At 46.0% G+C, this 18,508-nt stretch overlaps 1 protein-coding gene across 1 annotated transcript in view; it reads left to right on the top strand.

Moving 5' to 3' along the window:
* LOC144763838 (uncharacterized) overlaps window positions 1-18,508 on the top strand; it is a 204,034-nt gene that overhangs the window by 70,749 nt on the left and 114,777 nt on the right. The gene's annotated exons all lie outside the window — the stretch shown is intronic.

Below are 18,508 nucleotides of genomic sequence, written 5' to 3'. Positions count from 1 at the left end.
TGGCAAAATTTACTTTTCCACATTCCCTCCTTGTCACTACGTTTCATCAGGAAACATCAATATTCATGATACCATCTATCATTTCATACAGTATCATTTGCTCGTCTCGAATTTTCTTGGAACGGGATTTAGAACGGGGCTTGGGACTAGGAATACAAGAGGTAGCACAAATGCCGCAAATCGCAGGGCCACATTGTATACAGAGGCAGCAGCTGAATATGATCGCTACTGCAATACCTAGAAAGGACAAGACTTTCCATCCCCAGGCGGAAATTATATTCCAGAACCAACCGGACCATGTCCAGGTGCCTGGATCTTGGTGTAACAGATGAGCAATTTTATGGAGTCTGGTTATAGCTGAATAGACAGACGGCGCGTTATTTGGAATGAAAATGCAGCAACTAGATCCGATGACTCTACAGGCCCCGCCCCTATCGGCCAATATGACGTCAAGGACGAGACGATTCTGGAGCACGACAATTCTCATAAAGGATTGTTCTTCGGTTAAATTACTTAGAGCCGAAGTAGTCTCAATTACTACTGCTTCGAGGGTTCTGGTTAATCTACGTATCAGTTTACTATTCACAACTGTACCTAAATAAGGGAAGACACCTTTATTGATATCTATATATTGTTCTAGAGCAGTTTCAGTATAATCGACAATCGGGAGGTTTCTCTTGTGTCTAGTATGTACTAGGTGGGAATTCCTATGGTAATCGGGTGGGGCTAGAAAAACAGGTGGCAGTAGGAAGGCAATATAACAGGTTCCCTCCCAATCGAGGGGCAGACGAACATATGCGGTCTGACCACAAATAAAATAAGAATGACGTGAAGCTTTGAAAATAGATTTCCTACTGTCACCATACTTGACAATAATAGTACAATCACTATGTCCTACGTGTACGGAACCATTATTTCGGACACATAATTCGCCTTTGACTGGTAGTACTGAAATAGCAGGTAAGTCTGGAGTAGTATCAGACTGAACATTCAGGACCATGAAATTCGAAGAATAATTACCTAAATTGTACACTTCATTTTCTAGATCTAACCCGGTTCTATGGGGGAGACCTTGCTTGTCTGGAAAACACGTACTGTTAAGAAAAGACATATCTGTTGAGGATAACGTTAACGTGGACCATGCTCCACACGAACCATTATGTGAAAATGGATAAGGAAGGAGTGGCAGAACTCCCTTCGGTGTCTGGAAAGGGGGGAGTCGACCACACACCCAACAATTAGTGGCATTGCTGGTTTGGTGTGAATAATGTAGCATGCGGATAAAAGAATTATTTCGCATAGCGAGGCGGTAAGAGAGTTCATGAGGAGGTAGATCACTAAACGTGTGCTCTACTGTAGTATTAGAAGACGTATTTACATGAGAAACTGGGAAACACAGGTAAAATGCATAACTGGTGCAGGAAATCATAATGCTGAGAAATAATATGAAACATAGAAAAACGATACATCGGATTGAGTTTTGACTAACTCTCTCACTATGGGGGTCTATTTTATACATGTCAGAAACAGTCTAACCGTTTCACCCTAGGGGAGGACTTAGACAATCAAACTGGCTGACTTATTTTACTAGACCTTAACTTGAGTTTATACTCCTGTTGCGGAGTTTTCTCTAGCAGGGGAGGGTTTGTAGCAATGTCTTTTGCGGGACAGTCCTTGAGAACAATATTTTGGCAATCCTTCAAATCCTGGGAAATGTTCTTTGAGACGGGTTTCAGTCCATAAAACTTCTTTATATGTGAAAGGTGCACCCAGCCTTTGCGACCCTCCAACTTCACGGCTGTACGGGTGGCGAGGAGGACCTGTCGGGGCTCCTTCCAGCGTGGCTCCAGCGGACTTGAGCGGTCAAAATTCCGGACAAGGACCATGGATCCTGGAACGATTTCATGCGGTGCCACCTCGGTGTTGTCTGGAAATGCGGCGGCAACCTGTGAACGACAAGAGTTGAGGGCAGACATCAAGGAAGCTAGGTAATCTGTCAGCATATTACTTGAAACATCGGTAATACTTCGGGGTCTAGGAGTACCCCACATGTTAGGGGGGCGGCCGAAAACGACCTCATACGGGGACAGACCTGATCTGGAATGTGCGACCATGCGCATATAAAACAAAGCGACTGGCAGAGCTACTAGCCAGTCCACACCTTTGTCTTTACACACTTTAGCGATGCGGATTTTCAGGGTCTGGTTATGTCTCTCTACGAGACCTGCTGCTTCAGGATGGCGTACACAATGGAACTTCCACTGGTATCCTAACAAGAGGGAAACATGCTTCATCAACTCAGATGAGAATGGCTGGCCGTTGTCAGAATATACGACTCTAGGGAGTCCATAACGGGGGAAGAACTCACGAACCAACTGCTTGGCAGTGGTCGCGGCTGTGTAATCTGGAACTGGATATGCTTCTGTCCACCTGGACAAAGCGCATACAACTACAAGGACATACTTGAAACCTCGACATCGCTCCATCTGAATATAATCCATCTGGAGGACTTCAAAAGGGTGGTCAGGAGGCTGGAATCCCCCTTGTTCCACCGGGACACTTTTACCTGGATTAAACTGACAACATATCATACAGGTACGGACTTTCTGCTTGGCTGCAGCTGGTAAATGCTTGTTGAACCAAATGTTCTGGATACTGTCTAGCATAGCTTTTTCTCCTAAATGTGCTGGACTATGTGCGGTATTGATAATGACTTGAACCATAGAGTCGGGGAGAAACCATGTGGCTTTACCCTTCGTTACCCATCCTTGATCTGTCTGGACCCCTCCTTGTTCGGACCATTTCTTGATTTCATCGGGAGTAGCGTGTAACTGGATATCTATGACATCTTGAGTAGGGTCCTTAACTGTCATACATGTAGTCGGATCTGGAGTGTGTGTCATGTTAACTGGAATGTCTGGAGTCTGTGCTGTAAGCTTGGCTGTGCGATCTGCTAGATCGTTACCCTGGGAAATAATGTCAGTAACTTTCGTATGTGCTTTGCACTTCATGATAGCAATGGATGTCGGTAAATGTATGGCATCTAACAGAGCTTGAATAAGGAGACCATGCTGAATCTTGGTTCCATGAGAAGTCATGAAACCTCTCTCCTGCCAGAGCACTCCAAAGTCGTGTACGACTCCAAATGCGTAGCGCGAATCTGTGTAAACATTAACTTTCCGGTTCTTAGCGTGTATACAGGCTTGTGTCAGAGCAACTAGCTCTGCTGCTTGAGCGGACAGGGTGTCAATACGGTGTGTTTCAATAACTTCGGTGTCGGTAGTCACTGCATACGCGGCGACTAGTTCTCCTGTACTTGTTCTCATACATGAACCATCCACATAAAGTGTCAGGTCGGGATCTGGTAACGGAATATCTGTCAGATCTTGTCTTGGCTTTGTCGTAATGTTAACTACTTCCACACAGTCATGTGTGTCCGGACTTAAAGTAACTGGTAACAATGTAGCAGGATTTAAAACGTTGCAGCGTCTGATTTCTATGTGTGGCTGGAACAGTGTCAATTCATAACCTGTTAAACGTGCAATTGTCAAGTGCTGAGTCTGTGTTCGGTTTAAAAGAACTTCCACGGAGTGTGGAACTTGTACTGTCAGGGAGTGTCCTAAGACTATGGAATCACTTTGTCTGATAGCTAGTGCTGTGGCTGCAACTGACTTGAGGCACGCAGGCAGAGCCTGGGCTACAGGATCTAATGTGCTCGAAAAATAAGCACATGGCTTGTATTGTCCTGCTTGATCTTGTGTGAGAACAGATAATGCTGTACCTTCGCGTTCTGTGACGAAAAGTGTAAAAGGCTTACTGTAGTTTGGTGTAGCTAGAACTGGAGCTTGACATAGGGCTTTCTTTAACTCATTGAAACTGAGTGTATGTTCAGATGTCCAAGGGAGGACAGACGATACGGCTGCCTCCTGTGTCGTTAACTGTATCAGTGGCTTGGCTAGGAATGCATACTGAGGAATCCATTGTCGGCAATAAGAAGTGAGGCCGATAAAAGCACGTACCTCCTTCTGGGTCTTGGGCTGAGGAAGACTCGCTATTAACTGGATACGGTCTGGTGTCAACTGCCTACCCCTCTTGGACAGTAAGTGTCCTAAGTATACCACTTGCTGGACACAGAATTGAAGCTTCGAAGGGGACACCTTGTGCCCCATCTCGGCTAGGAAATACAGAACCGTCAGTGACGCTCGCTCGCAGTCACGTTCAGAACGGGCTGTGATCAGTAGATCATCGACATACTGGAGCAGGGCAGTGTCAGTTGGCATGTGAATGTTGTCTAGTTGTCTCTTGAGTGCTTGACTGTAAATACTAGGACTTTCTGTGAAACCTTGAGGAGCTCGTGTGAACATATAGCTCCTTCCATTTAAACAGAATCCGAAAAGAAACTGGCTGTCTGGATGAATGGGAACACTGAAAAACGCATTCTTGAGGTCTATGACAGTGAAAAATGAGGCTTCGGAATCAATGGCTGTCAACAGGGAAGAGATATCTGGGACAACTGGATACTGAGGAATAATACATTTATTAAGTTCTCGTAGGTCAATCACTAATCGATATACTGGGGGTGCATTTGGATCAGTACGTTTCATGACTGGAATGATCGGAGAATTGCATACATTGGAGTCAGTTTCTACAACTACTCCTTGAGCGATGAGCTCGTCAATAATTTTGGATAAGGCTGCTACAGCCTCAGGTGGCAATCTGTACTGTCTGATTCGTGGTAACACTACACCTGGCTTGAGAGTCACACGATGGGGTGTGATTTGCATGTAACCTACATCAGTTGGACCTTGCGCCCATAAATGCTGCGGAACATTAGACAATCTGGGATCAAAATCTCGTAATACATAGTGACCCTTGAAGTCACGTAGGAACAGACGTATTCCCTCTGGGGAACAGCATATAACTGCACCTAATTCTTTCAGTGTTTTAATGCCTAATAAATTCTCTGGACATGACTTAGTAAGTAACAGATCAGTAGTACGGGACAATGGACCTACTTCTAGAGTAACTGGCTTTGATATTTCATTTACGATAGGTTTTCCTGAAAATCCAAGGGAAACATTTCTTGAGCCTGAGAGCGGAGCCCCTGGAACTTCGGCATGGCTAATTGTGGTCCTACTTGCCCCTGTATCAATCAAAAACTTTCTATCTTTCCCTAGTACTTGACTGTGAACATAGGGACCTTCTTGATCTACAGGTATCTCGATGAGAGGCAAGCCTACCTCCCTCTCTAGGCTGTTTCATGAATACTGCTGGTACTCTGGATACTCGGACTGTGCATACTGGTACATCTGCTGTGTAACGTGCTGTGTTGCAGCGATGGGCTGCGGTGCTGTAACTGTCTGTGGTGCATTCTGTGGCTGAGGAATCTGTAAAACCTGTTCTTGTCTAGGCGGACGTGGTCTTTCTTTAGTCTTACCGGTAGCTATGTTATGTTTCAGAACTGCACACTCATTTATAAAATGACCTGGCTGTTTACAATAATTGCAGTTCCCTTTAACGGGAGCTGCAGGATGACTGGCTTGATTTGGACCCCTCTTCTGACTGTCTTGAGGAACAGATTGTGCAACTAGTACTTTCATTTTCGTGTCTTTCATACGCTTTCTCTCGTGTTCTTGCTCTTCTCTGATTCTATTCTGGTGGTATTGGAGCATCTGTAACATCTGGGACGGGGTATTAGCTTGCCAGGTACTTTCGACTTTCAAAACTCGATTCTTAATTTGTGGACTTGAATTCTCGACTAATTTAGTAACAAAAAGATGAGGGTATGACTCACTACTTGTCTTGAGGCCACTGTTGATGCTAAAACATTTCTCAAATCTAGAATAAAAATCACTAATGTCTTCATCTTGTTTCTGTTTACAGGCTGAGATTGCATCCCAGTCTTCTTTTCTAGTTGTCAATAATCTGGGCAAAACTTGTATTAATAATTCCGGTAATTCTTTACATTTCGCTCCAAGACCGGTACCTGGTACTCGTGCCTTATCTTCAGCTTCTAGAACTGCCCAATCGATCTTTTTCTCTCCCACCTCCCATTCTTTTTCCTTGAGCTTTTCATACACCCCTGCGGGCAGCAGAACCTTTAACATTTTAATTATATCTGGATACGTGTGTTCTCCCATACGGAGCATGTCTTTTAATTCTCGGTGGAACCCTGCTGGATCTTTATCATGACAGGGAATTAATTTCTTCATCTCTAGGAGTTCCATCTTTGTAATCGGAGTGTAAACAAACACTCGTTCTAGTTCGCCACCCGTTCCTCTAACTGGGTGGACTTCTCGTAACGGATTCTGTCTCTCCATGTAAAATGGTTTACTTTCTGGGGGTGAGACATGAACAAAATGCGGGTTCAAAAACGTTCTATATTTGTGACGCTGTTCTAGAACGACACTAATTAAATCGGTACCTAAACCTTTCCATCTATACTGGAGTAACTCGTTCAGGATATCATGTAACGGGCCTGGATCAGAGTGCTGACCCTCATACAATGTAATGAGGTGCTGAATCATATACATACCCGCCAGTCGTTGCTCGGCTGGGGGCATTTTCAGAAACATTTGTGCCACTATTTCGTCTGGAAAAGTGGTAGAATCAGTAATCCATCGGACTGCTGATCGGACTAGTTCTTGTTCATGCATGGTACTCAACTCACTGTAACCGATTCGTGATTTCAGAATGTGATCGGTAGCTTGGAATACTTGTTCTAGAGAACCTTGTTCTGGTGCTGGATGATGGAAAGTAGACTTGTGTTCTAGGCGTAAATGGCGATCTGGAAATCTAGATTTTCCTACATACGCTATTCTGTCGGGATTCTCGTCCTCTACCTCTTCAGTATCAGAGTTACTTTCTTTCTCGCTTACTTGTACTGCTTTACGTTGATCGTGTAACCTTATTATTTCTTTACGAATTTTCTTGTACATACTGTCCATAGCACTGATGGTTCTGTGCTTACCCTCGGCTATATTATCACTCCACTTTGTCAGGGTTCTCATTTCGGCTTGATCTTTGGACGGGTAATCTTGTTCTCTTATTAGACAATTGATCAGAAACTTTAATATCATGAGCTGGGTCTCAGCTTTCCTTTGAGACATGGCCTCGCCAATGCTTTCTGGATCATCCCCTGTACGGATGAAACGATATATTCTGTCTAGGTCTTCTTTCATATTCGGTAGGGTGACTAGATACTCGGCCACCCTTCTTACACGTAATGAATATAAAACCATATTATCCTCTCCTGGGACTGGATCATAGCCGCATTCATCAAGGGCTTTTCTTATTTCTGCTACAGACTGATGTCTGGGCGTACGCTGTGACGCTTGCATATGTAATTCGGCTGTTGTTAAACGCTTATGTGGCGGCGGGGTCTGAGGAGGACCTCCTCCTGCGGCCCCTAAACTAGAGTCGTCGACTGATCCTCTTCGTCCTGGCAGAGTGGGAAATGGAAATGTAGGCTGGACTTGTATGGCGGGCTGGACTGGGGGTACCGTAACAGGTACTCCGGTGTCTGGAGGAGCGGGAAGTGCCTGATTTACAGGGACTGGCGGAGCGCGAACAGGATTTGCATATTCTGGGACTGTGTCGTCCAAATAGGACGAAATAAAAATATCAGCTGCGGTCGGTTTGTGACGTAGCTTGGTCGGAACTAATGGTGGCGGAAAATTACTGGATGCCTCCGGGGTCGCTTTTGGCAAGCCCTCGGCAAGAAGAGGATACATACCCTTAATAAGGGCATGCCTCTGTCTGTCTGACTGTTCGGTTTTAACTTGTTCACCTATCTCGATTAATTCTTTTTCTTGGGCTCGTTCTAAGGATTCTCTACTTAATTCTGACTTTCTGATTTCTTTTTCGGTTCTTTTATGAGCTTCTTTGCGCCATAACTCGATGGCATCTTTCTGTGACTGTCTGGCTTTCTTTTTCCATAATGCTTCTTCTACTCTCATGATGCACTCGGCATCCCATGTACCCGATACGGGCCATCTATACTTTTCTTCTAACTGTTTGGTATACTCTACCCATAAATCTAGATATAATATGGCACTTATGCCATGCTTCTGATACATAAAATGACCTGGACTGTCCCTAGGCGGAACTGGAACTGCTGCTTCCAGCAGACCCTTTCTAGTTTTTAACTGACGTAACTTAGAAAACAAGGGCATGACTGGACTGTAATCTAGACACAATACAATACACAATGAACACGATACTTATTCCCCATTCATACCACGACATTAAAATACATGAAGAACATCATAACATAACAGTTCGGACAGAATATTACCTGGAATACTGAGAACAGAAACACAAGAATTTCTCGAGAACGGAACAGACTAGAGTTACTGGATGCACTGCTGAAACAGTACGGAACATACCGGTCCCATAAAGGGACGCATCAAGACCCGTATCCACCTAGGTGAACACTTCGTTTGTGGGTCTGTGTACCACCAACCCACGGACCAGAGTCAATTTAGATTGACCCTGTCTAGATACTACCCCAGCGACGGTACTCACCGGGCAGCAAGAACGGAAGGCCTCGGATCGGACTGGACTGCTACGACGACGGACGACGAACTTCGGACTTCAGTTACGGGTGGACCTCCGGATACCTCGGACCTTGGACTCTCGGCTTGGGCTCTGGTCGGGACTCGCCGCGTTCCTCCACCGTCTCGTCTGGATGCTGGACCGCCTCCTCCGTCTCCTCCGTGGGCCTGAGGGATACTTGAAGCAGAAATATCTGCCGGTGCGCAGAAGAGTTCCGTCACGACTGCAGAGGGTCAGGGGGTCGGCGTGGCTTCACCGACGCGTGGGGAAAGGGCAAGTCCCTGTTCGGGCGCGATTATGTGGTAAATAAATAAATAATACCCTATTTTTGAATGCATAAATGAATAACAGATAGCTCAATAAATAAGAGTCAAGATTCGAGGTAGTAGGAGTTTTGCAGGTTTAATACAGCATAAGGACAGGAACAGGACGACCTGCACGGGAATAGGATGGCAGCTGCCGGGGACAGGATCGGGAATGACGGCGTAACTTTTAATAACCGTACATGAGCATATATACATAACGCAAACACATAGCATTACATTGCAATAGGCGTAGCAGTGGGTGGAGCAATAGGCGTGACGCGTAGCAGTCGCGAAAGATAAGGGTGAAAAGAGGTGTAACAGGGCGTATACATAGACATGTGATGCAAACGTAACAGAATATGTCATGAATGGGGCGGAAACCATGGAGGGGGCTACCTAAGGAGCCGGGACCTCTAACCTGATGGTGCGCGCAAACTGGCAATGACGTATCACTAGGAGAAGCTGGGGGCTTCGAACTCTGTGCTAGGAGCAGAGACTGAAGTCTGGAGAGTCAGGGCGACATGTACCTAAACAGTATCTAGTATCTGATGTTTAGAGAACATGTTGATATAAACTAGAAGTCAGGAGGGGAAAGGCTAACAGACTCTAAGACTGGAGCATGCATTATTCTACATGTAGTGCGTGATGAAGAATATTAAATGACCATTAATACAGTATTTCTCTAACATGGGGCCGTAAAGGCTAGACAATGACGGAAACTTATTGATGCAGTTCAGTAGCTTTAGGAATGCAGAGGAAGAGGACTGAACTGATAATCTGGAATCATAACATACTCTTGGCAGACTCAGAGGCAGGGCCAAGCTGAACCGGGCACTGCGAGGCAGGAAGTAAGTGAAGGGTCGAGGATACAGGTGGGGGTTGTATCACTCCTCCGCGGGGCTTCAGGAGACAGGAGACAGGAGCTGAATCTGGTGTCCGGGCCCTTTTGAGGCCTAGAAACGGGGACTTTACAATGGAATAACGTGCACACTGAGAAACGTGGCAACGTAGCTTTACATAGGCCTGATATTCGTAGTATTCACGAGAACTGGAAACTGCCATACTAGAGGTGGACACAACTGTAATTGCGTCTTTAATCAAACATGGGGAATAACATATGCATATTAATCATGCACATATAACATATGATGGAGGACATGTAGGGACACAGAACATGGCAAAATGTACTTTTCCACAGGCTACATCAGGTGTAGTTGAGCCTTTTCTGTTAGACACTGGTGCGACGAAAAGTTCCATCATGCATTCAAAACTCCCTGGCGCACCTTTGTCTGGCTTAACAAATGTTTCCGTCGGATTCTCTGGCGCCCCTGTTAGTAACCCAGTCTCTAACCCTTTGCCTCTTATGATTGGACCTCGTGAACTAACGGCTCCACTGATTCTATCTACAGGTTGTGGTGAAAATCTTTTGGGCCTGGATTTGTTGAAACGATTATATGCAACATTGTATTGTTCCCCCGAAGGAGTGGAGCTTACATTGGGACGGAGAGTGATCTCTCCCATGTATTTATCGGTTGATAAATTCCCACCGGAATTGAGTTCCCTCCCTGCGTCTCTATGGGCCACAGGTCCCAATGACGTGGGCCTGTTAGACATTCCACCCTATGTGATTCAATTGAAACCAAATGCGCGATTACCGCGTTTACCTCAATATCGTATTTCTCTTGAGGGTGAACGAGCGCTGTTAGCAATTGTTTATGATCTCATTGGAAAGGGTGTTGTTGAAGAAACTCGTGGAAATGTATGCAATAGCCCTGTATTGCCAATTTTGAAACGAACTGACCCAACTAAACCTCCTGTATATCGTTTCGTTATAGATTTGAGAGAGGTAAATAAAATAGTAGTTCCACAATTTCCTGTGGTTCCTGACATTACGGCTTTATTAACAATGATTCCGGCATCTGCCTCCTGGTTCACAGTGATCGATCTAAAGAATGCTTTCTTTAGCATCCCGATTGCAGAGGAAAGCAGAGACCTATTCGGATTTTCATTAGGAGGTCGCAGTTTTAGGCTAAAACGCGCTCCACAGGGCTACTGTGAAAGTCCGTCAATCTACAGCCAAGCACTTAAAGGTCAGCTTGATGCCTTTGTATTACCTAAAGGTGCAGCTTTGATTCAATACGTTGACGATCTTTTAGTGGCAGCTGATACGGAGGCCATTTGCAAAACGGCTACAGTATCATTATTGCAATATCTACATGACTTACACCACAAGGTATCGCCTTCAAAGCTACAGTATTGTTGTCAAGAAGTTACCTATCTAGGTCACTTATTGTCAAAAGAAGGGAGAAGGTTGACCCCAGAGAGAATTGCAGCGATTTCCCGAATGACTGTGCCAAAAACCCAAAGAGATGTTCGCGCCTTTTTAGGTATTACGTCCTACTGCAGACAATGGATTCCAAATTTTTCATTGTTGGCGAAACCATTGATAGCCCTTACATGCAAAGATGTTTCATCCCCAGTACCTTGGTCTGAAGAATGTCAGAAAAGTTTTTCTGAATTGCGTGATGCGTTGTGTTCGGCTCCTGTGTTGGGCACTCCTGACTACAGTAAGCCGTTTACACTATACGTTCACGAGAGGGATGGTTGCGCGTTGAGTGTTTTGACACAACCTTTTGGTGGTAAGCAACGTCCATGTGCCTACTTTTCTTCGACTTTAGACCCCGTAGCAAGAGCCTTGCCAAGTTGTTTAAGGGCAACAGCGGCAGCTGCGGCGTCCATTCGACAGTCCGCAGGTCTAGTCATGGATAATATGCTCACGGTAATGGTTCCGCATGCAGTCGACACTCTATTGAATCGAACGAAAACTCAACATCTGACAAGTGCAAGATTGTCTGGTTATGAGTTGACGTTGCTGGCCAGTCACATACGGATAAAACGATGTAATGTGTTGAATCCAGCAACATTGCTGCCGATCGACACAGAATCAAGTGATGAAGCAGTACATGACTGCTATCTCAAAACTGAAGAGGAAACCAAGGGTCGTATTGACCTAAAAGATACTCCATTGACAGATCCCGATGGTACTTTATATGTGGATGGTTCTTGTTTAAGTTGCCGAACGGTGATGTGACAACTGCGTATGCTGTAGTTACATTGAGAACGATTGTGGAAAACGCAAGGTTAAGTCAGAATTCGGCTCAGGCTGCTGAGTTAATTGCTTTGACGAGAGCGTGTGTGTTGTCTAAAGATAAACGGGTGAATGTGTTTACAGATAGCCAGTATGCGTTTGGTGTGGCACATAGTTTTGGACGACTGTGGAGAGAAAGAGGATTCCTTACGTCACATGGTACGAAGATTCAACATGGCCAGCTTGTAAATGATCTTTTGGATGCACTTACGTTGCCTAAGCAAGTGGCGATTGTTAAATGTAGTGCGCATCGTAAGGTGACGGATGATGTTGGTCGTGGTAATGCGTTTGCGGATGAGACTGCTAAGGAGACTGCCCGGAACCTTAGCACTCGAATGTATGTGACGAGTTCGGTTAGGTGGCCTGCAGAATCAAGTATGTGTGAGAACACTATCGAGAGTGTGAAAGCAATTCAGAATGAGACCACCGAGACTGAAAAGACGAAGTGGAAAGAAAGTACGGGAAAGTTGGATGCGAATGGTTGTTGGATTGACTTATCGGAACAGAAAAGATGGATGTTGCCTGATGCGTATGTGCTGGCTGTTGTGACTATGGCACATGGGTTAGCACATATTAGCGCGAAAGGTATCTGTAAATTGCTGTTTCCTGTGTGGAAGAATGATGGTATTACGAAATGTGCTGAACGTTTGGTTAAGAATTGTATGGTATGTATGTTGTACAATCCTGGTAAGGGAACCCCAACTCCTCCTGGTAGTTTTGCTCCCCCTTCATGTCCCTTTGAGGTGATCCAATTGGACTTCATCCATATGGAGCGATGCAATAACTTGAAATACGTTTTAGTTGTTGTTTGCGCATTCTCCCGATGGATTGAGGCCTATCCTCTCAAAGACAATACTGCTTTATCCACTGCGAAAATCCTACTGAAGGAATACTTTCCTCGGTATGGAATGCCTAGAATTGTGTGGTCAGACAACGGAAGTGAGTTTGTGGGGAGTGTGATGAAGAGTGTGTGCAAGGGCCTTGGAATTAATCAGAAATTCCATAGTGCCAATCATCCTCAGTCAGCTGGTTTGGTTGAAGGGTACAATGGCACCCTTAAACTAAAACTAGCAAAGATTCAGGCTACGACAGGTCTTTCATGGCCTGACGCTTTACCCTTAGCATTGCTGTCAACAAGGGCAACTTTACACTCCCGAGTAGGGCTCAGCCCCTATGAAATAGTGTTCGGTCGTCCTGCCAATGTTTGGGGGGTCCCTAGACCGGGTGCCTTTTGTGATCTTGAGTATCCAATGTTGATCGATTATCTTCATGACTTGACTGCTAAACTGAGGTTAATTCACCAACAGGTTCACGAAGCATTGCCGACGCAGACGGAGGGTCCAGGCCACCCGCTCCAGCCCGGAGATTGGGTGGTAACACGAAACTTTTCGCGCAAGAACAATTTGGATCCCAGGTTCACTGGACCCTATCAGGTCCTCCTTGCCACGAGAACTGCAGTTCGTCTCGAGGGGCGGAAGAATTGGGTGCATGCCACCCATACCAAGAAAGTCCCCATCCCGTTGCCAGCAGACTCGTGGGTGAGGAAAGGCATTGCATCAACTGAAACCAAAGGATTGCCGGCGTTTGTACCTTTCAGCGACGCACAACCTGTCGGAGAATCCTCAGTGCAGCAAAAAGGCATTGTTGAACACTTGTCATCAGAAGACTCAAGACCAGAACATTCAGCTGATCAACAGGGCGTTGTCCCTTCAACGGATCTTTTGTTTAACGAACAGACACGTCCTGGGAAAACCCGATATTTTTTGCGATCCAGCACTAAAGACTAATAAAAAACCCCGTTCTGTCCCTTGACAAGTGCATTATCCCGTTTTCCATGATCAGTTTGAACACTCATACTATTGTAATTATTTTGTACATATTCATTGAGCTTCGTTCCTTACACTTTTTGTTTCCACAGCTGAGAGACATTGTTTTCACATATATATATATTTGTGAAATGAAGGCCGTAGGGCCGCGCGCGTACTTCCTCCTGGTTAGCAGGTCTTGACGCTAGGTTAAAGACCGTCGGTTCCTGGGAACTCCTAGGAATTGACTATTGCTACACAGAACGAAGTGCGTCAAGAAACGTTGCGGACGGTCATAGGGAATGGCATTTTCAAAGCTGATGGACTTGGAAAGAGCTCAAGCACAAAGATTCAAGCTGCAGCAACTCAGTCGTACCAAATGTTTTGTGTTCCAAATATTCGTACTGTTTGTGACTGTTTCTGCGTTATTGGTGGGTGGAGTATATTACACGATGTCTTACTTCTTGCCTTCTACCATACCTACTCCTACCCCTGACCTTAAACTCACCTCCACTGTTTCTCCTCATTCTTTTCACATTTTACCTGAACACGAGCAGGCTAGACGTGCAGAATTCCGCAACAATTCCTTTATTCAGCTCCTTCATCAGCATCAGTTAGTGGTTAACACTACTAATTGTTGGGTGTGTGGGTTGATGCCGCATACTACGGATAAGGGAATTCCATATCTGGTGTTACCGTATAGCTCCCAAGGGTCTGCTCGAGCATTTCAAACAATGTTTCGAAGTGCACTGGGTTTCCACCCCATTCGAGAACCACGTTCCCCCTACTCTGGTCCTACCTCGTACCAAAAATCTTTGTCTATAGAAATAGAGGATTTAGATAGCGATATCTATGATCCCTCGCTTATCCCTGAAGAAGAGGTACAAGCCTATAGGGTCCTAAGTAGAGGCGAATATAGTGTGTTCACTGGTGAAAAACAGCTTAAAAGCTCGCCTCCGATATGGGTCGTACCCCACATTGGCAATTTTTGTTTAATAGGTCGCGGCCGTAGATCAAAAGCCCGACTTGGAGAGAGTGCTTGCACTGAAAATTATATTTTGCCAATGGTCTCGTCCCCTGTGTTTTTGGCTGCCAAGGGTACATACTTTATTTGTCATGATCGTGCATATGCATGGTTGCCCTCTGACTTCATGGGCTCATGTTTTATCGCAAACTTGTTGCCTCCGACGTTTACTGTAGATGCAGATTATCACAAAACTAGAGTTGTGAGAGGCGTAATTAGCGAAGAGGATACTGCCGGTCAAGAGGCAGGAGACTTTTTCAAGGGTTTCCTCCCATTTTGGGGACCTATGGTTAATAGTAGGAACCTGAGACAGTTGACTCGAGTGGTAGAATCGACAGCTAATATTACTGCCAGTGCCCTTGGTAATATCACCACAGAACTTCAGGCGGATAGACTTATGACGTTACAAAACCGTATGGTTTTAGACGTGATCTTAGCAGATCGAGGTGGGGTATGTAAGGTGATCCATTCGAGCTGCTGTATTTTCATTCCTGATAACGCTCCGACTGTCTATCAAGCCATCTCGAAGTTGCATAAGATCTCCGAATCCATACACGTGGATGTAGGGGATTGGACGCTACTTGGATGGTTTTGGGGCCTGATGTCGACTTGGGGTTGGAAGATTCTGATGATCATTGGGGTCGTTGTAGCGTTCCTGTTCACGTGTTGCCTTTGCGTGCAGTGCGGTCCTGCCTTATGTGGCCTCTGTGCTACAACGTGTATGAGACAGCCACCTGTTACCAAAGGGTCTCGGTTGGACAGAGCTATGCTACAGCAACATCTCGAGGGTCTGATGAATATCGAATATGATTCCGACTAGTGCTTGCCTACATGAGGGCAAAAGGAGCGTCTGAGGTTCCGTGACAATTGTAAGAGATGTTTTCGACTCGCACGAATATGGTCGAGTCTGGTATCTAAGAACCGCAAATGACGAGTTCAGTAAGTATGCGCAGTTTCGCTGTGCTAACTTAAACCGTTTGTTTGATATGTGGGTTTTTCATCTGTACCCACGGGTTCCATCTTAGATACGGCATCCATTTTGTCTCTTGCCCTCAAGTAGCCAGCGAACAGACACTGTCCGCTTAGTTACCCTGGGACTCTCAAGATATTTGTGGAAGACACATGTTCTTTGTAAATATCTTTTACGATGAGGGGGATGATACTGTAAGGCAGATGGCCCCGCTTGAGGCGCTTCTGCCGTGCCGGTTTATTGACTCAGCCGTGCATCTCATTAGGCACGTCCCTTTGATGCCTGTATCTCGTGTTTCCCGATACCTCCCCTTTTACACCCTTTTCGATCTCCCACTGTCTCCATCTTCCTCTGCACCTGTCTTTGTCCCTATTTTCGATCTGTTTTACTGCCGATTGGAATTCACTAATGTTGGGAAGATGGGTTTTTACAGTTGGGAACCGCCAAATGTTTCCGCACTTATGTTCCGGACCTTATGTGTATCAAAGTGACCAAAGCGACCCCTCTGGGGGATAATTATGGGAACCAGGTTGTAAACTTTTGTGTACCATGTTGTCCTATGAGTAAATTCTGTATAAAAGGAGCGCTCCACAGAACCAATTTGAAGCAGTCTCCCCAAGTTGCACGTGTTGTACTTGTGACTTCTGTGTTCCCTGCAGTAAATAAACCTTGAATCTTTGACGCCGAAGGAAGTGTCCCGTGTCTCTGTAGTTTGTGCGCCGAAACAGGTATCCCATGAAGGTTATAGGTGTTGTTCCCTGGCACCGCTGGTACTGTTAAAAAGTCCATTCCTTCAGTCCCATGGGTTCTAGAGGGGGCCACCTCTCAGCCCAACCCCTCTGCGGGCATGGGAGCTTGCTCACTCTTGCCAGTCCCTGGGATGTGGGGGCACCAGGCCACGCTAGAGCTCAGTGTCAGCAGCAGGGAGGGTTCATGCGAGCCATCAGAAGCACCTTAAGAGCTGATCTTGGGGCGAGGGTCTGCGCCGCCCCAGGGGTTCTAGAAGGTGCCGCCTCCTAGCCGCGCTGCGAGCACCGAAGCTTGCTCACTCCTGCCAGTCCCTGGGATGTAGGGGCACCAGTTTTTTTTTAGTGCAAAAAACAAGGACCCCCTGATTTGGAATATGGAAGTTCCAGAAGACAGGGACAAATACTTTGTATAAACAGAAAATTAAAATAGGACAGCTGGCTAGGGAAATTCATAAAATACAAACAATCATAAACATTATATGTAATCAAATAAAAACACATCTGCTTCGTAATTATGTTTTGCCACCCATTGTGATATGGTTGATTTTAATTGCTGAAGTAGGGACAACTCTGTTTGTCACCAACTGGGAATATATGTAACTATATTATTTGAGATAGGAACTTTTAGGATAAGTGTTTAAGAACTGTGTCCTTCTTTTCATTTTAATTATTGTGATGTTATCTTTTTTGTATAATATGTATGTTTTTATTTTCCCCTCCTTTTTTAAAAAAAATTAAATGTTGAGTAAACGAAGCAGATGTGTTTTTATTTGATTACATATAATGTTTATGATTGTTTGTATTTTATGAATTTCCCTAGCCAGCTGTCCTATTTTAATTTTCTGTTTATACAAATGTAGGGGCACCAGGCCACGCTAGAGCTCAGTGTCAGCAGCAGGGAGGGTTAATGCTCGTCATCCGACGCACCTCAAGAGCTGAGTCTGGGGCGAGGGTCTGCACCGCCCCAAGGGGTTCTAGAGGGGGGCACCTCCCAGCCCAGCCCCTCTGTGGGCATAGGAGCTTGCTCGTTCATGCCAGTCCCTGAGATGTGGGCGCAGCAGGGAGAGTGCCAGGAGCCGGGCACTGCCCCTGCCTGCCCAGTGGCTCAGCAGACCCTGTCCCATCTAATATAGAGATGCCCCCACATGCACTAGGCCTCGCAGTCATCAGCGCTTTGGACTCATGCAGGCACCCCCCCCAGCGCACCCAGGGTAGCCTCAGTCTCCCCAGGACAGACTGACGTTTCGCGGGGATCCGTGGGGACAGAGCGACTTCCCTGGACAGCGACACCCTCTGGGCTGGTGACATTGGCGGCCTCTGCTCCCTGCGGAGGAAGAGCGACGGTGAGAGGAGGACACTGAAGAAAGGACCGGACAGCAGACCCTGGCACGGAGCCGTGGCCCACCCAAGGGTTCACTAGAGTCACTGCGGGCCAAGGCAAGGCCGTGGGTGGAAACAAGGGCCTGAGAAGCAAACCCTGCCAGCCCAGACAGACCATGGCATCAGACAGGACTACGGTGGACATCATGGAAAGGAGCGACCCCCAGCTCCCGGTTCCACCAGCTCCACCATGCCACCTGGACTGCCAGGCAGAGCCGGCCTCGCTCTCGGGGGCGGGAGGGACACAAGACACCACTGCTCACCTTCTCTCTGGCGACAACATCGAATTCCACCATCTCGCCATCTCCTACGCTGCGAAGGTACTTACGGGGATTCTTCTTCTTAATTGCTGTCTAGTTAATCAAGCATTGGCATAGCCAGTAGGTCTCGCTTTTGGGACCTTATAAGTGTTTAGCCATGCAACACTTGATGTTGTCTAATCTAGGATATTGTGCTGGATAATAAACACTTATAATGTCCCAGAGGCGAGACCTTAGAGCTATTGACTTTGTCAATATTCCTAAACTGTGCTGTAGAGAAGTGTGCAAAAAACACAGTTGATGGACAGAAT

Source organism: Lissotriton helveticus, chromosome 1_1 (assembly GCF_964261635.1).
Source record: "Lissotriton helveticus chromosome 1_1, aLisHel1.1, whole genome shotgun sequence".
Classification (NCBI taxonomy): Eukaryota; Metazoa; Chordata; class Amphibia; order Caudata; family Salamandridae; genus Lissotriton; species Lissotriton helveticus.
The sequence above is the reverse complement of the archived record's forward strand: the minus strand, read 5'-3'. Positions and strand labels throughout refer to the sequence as shown.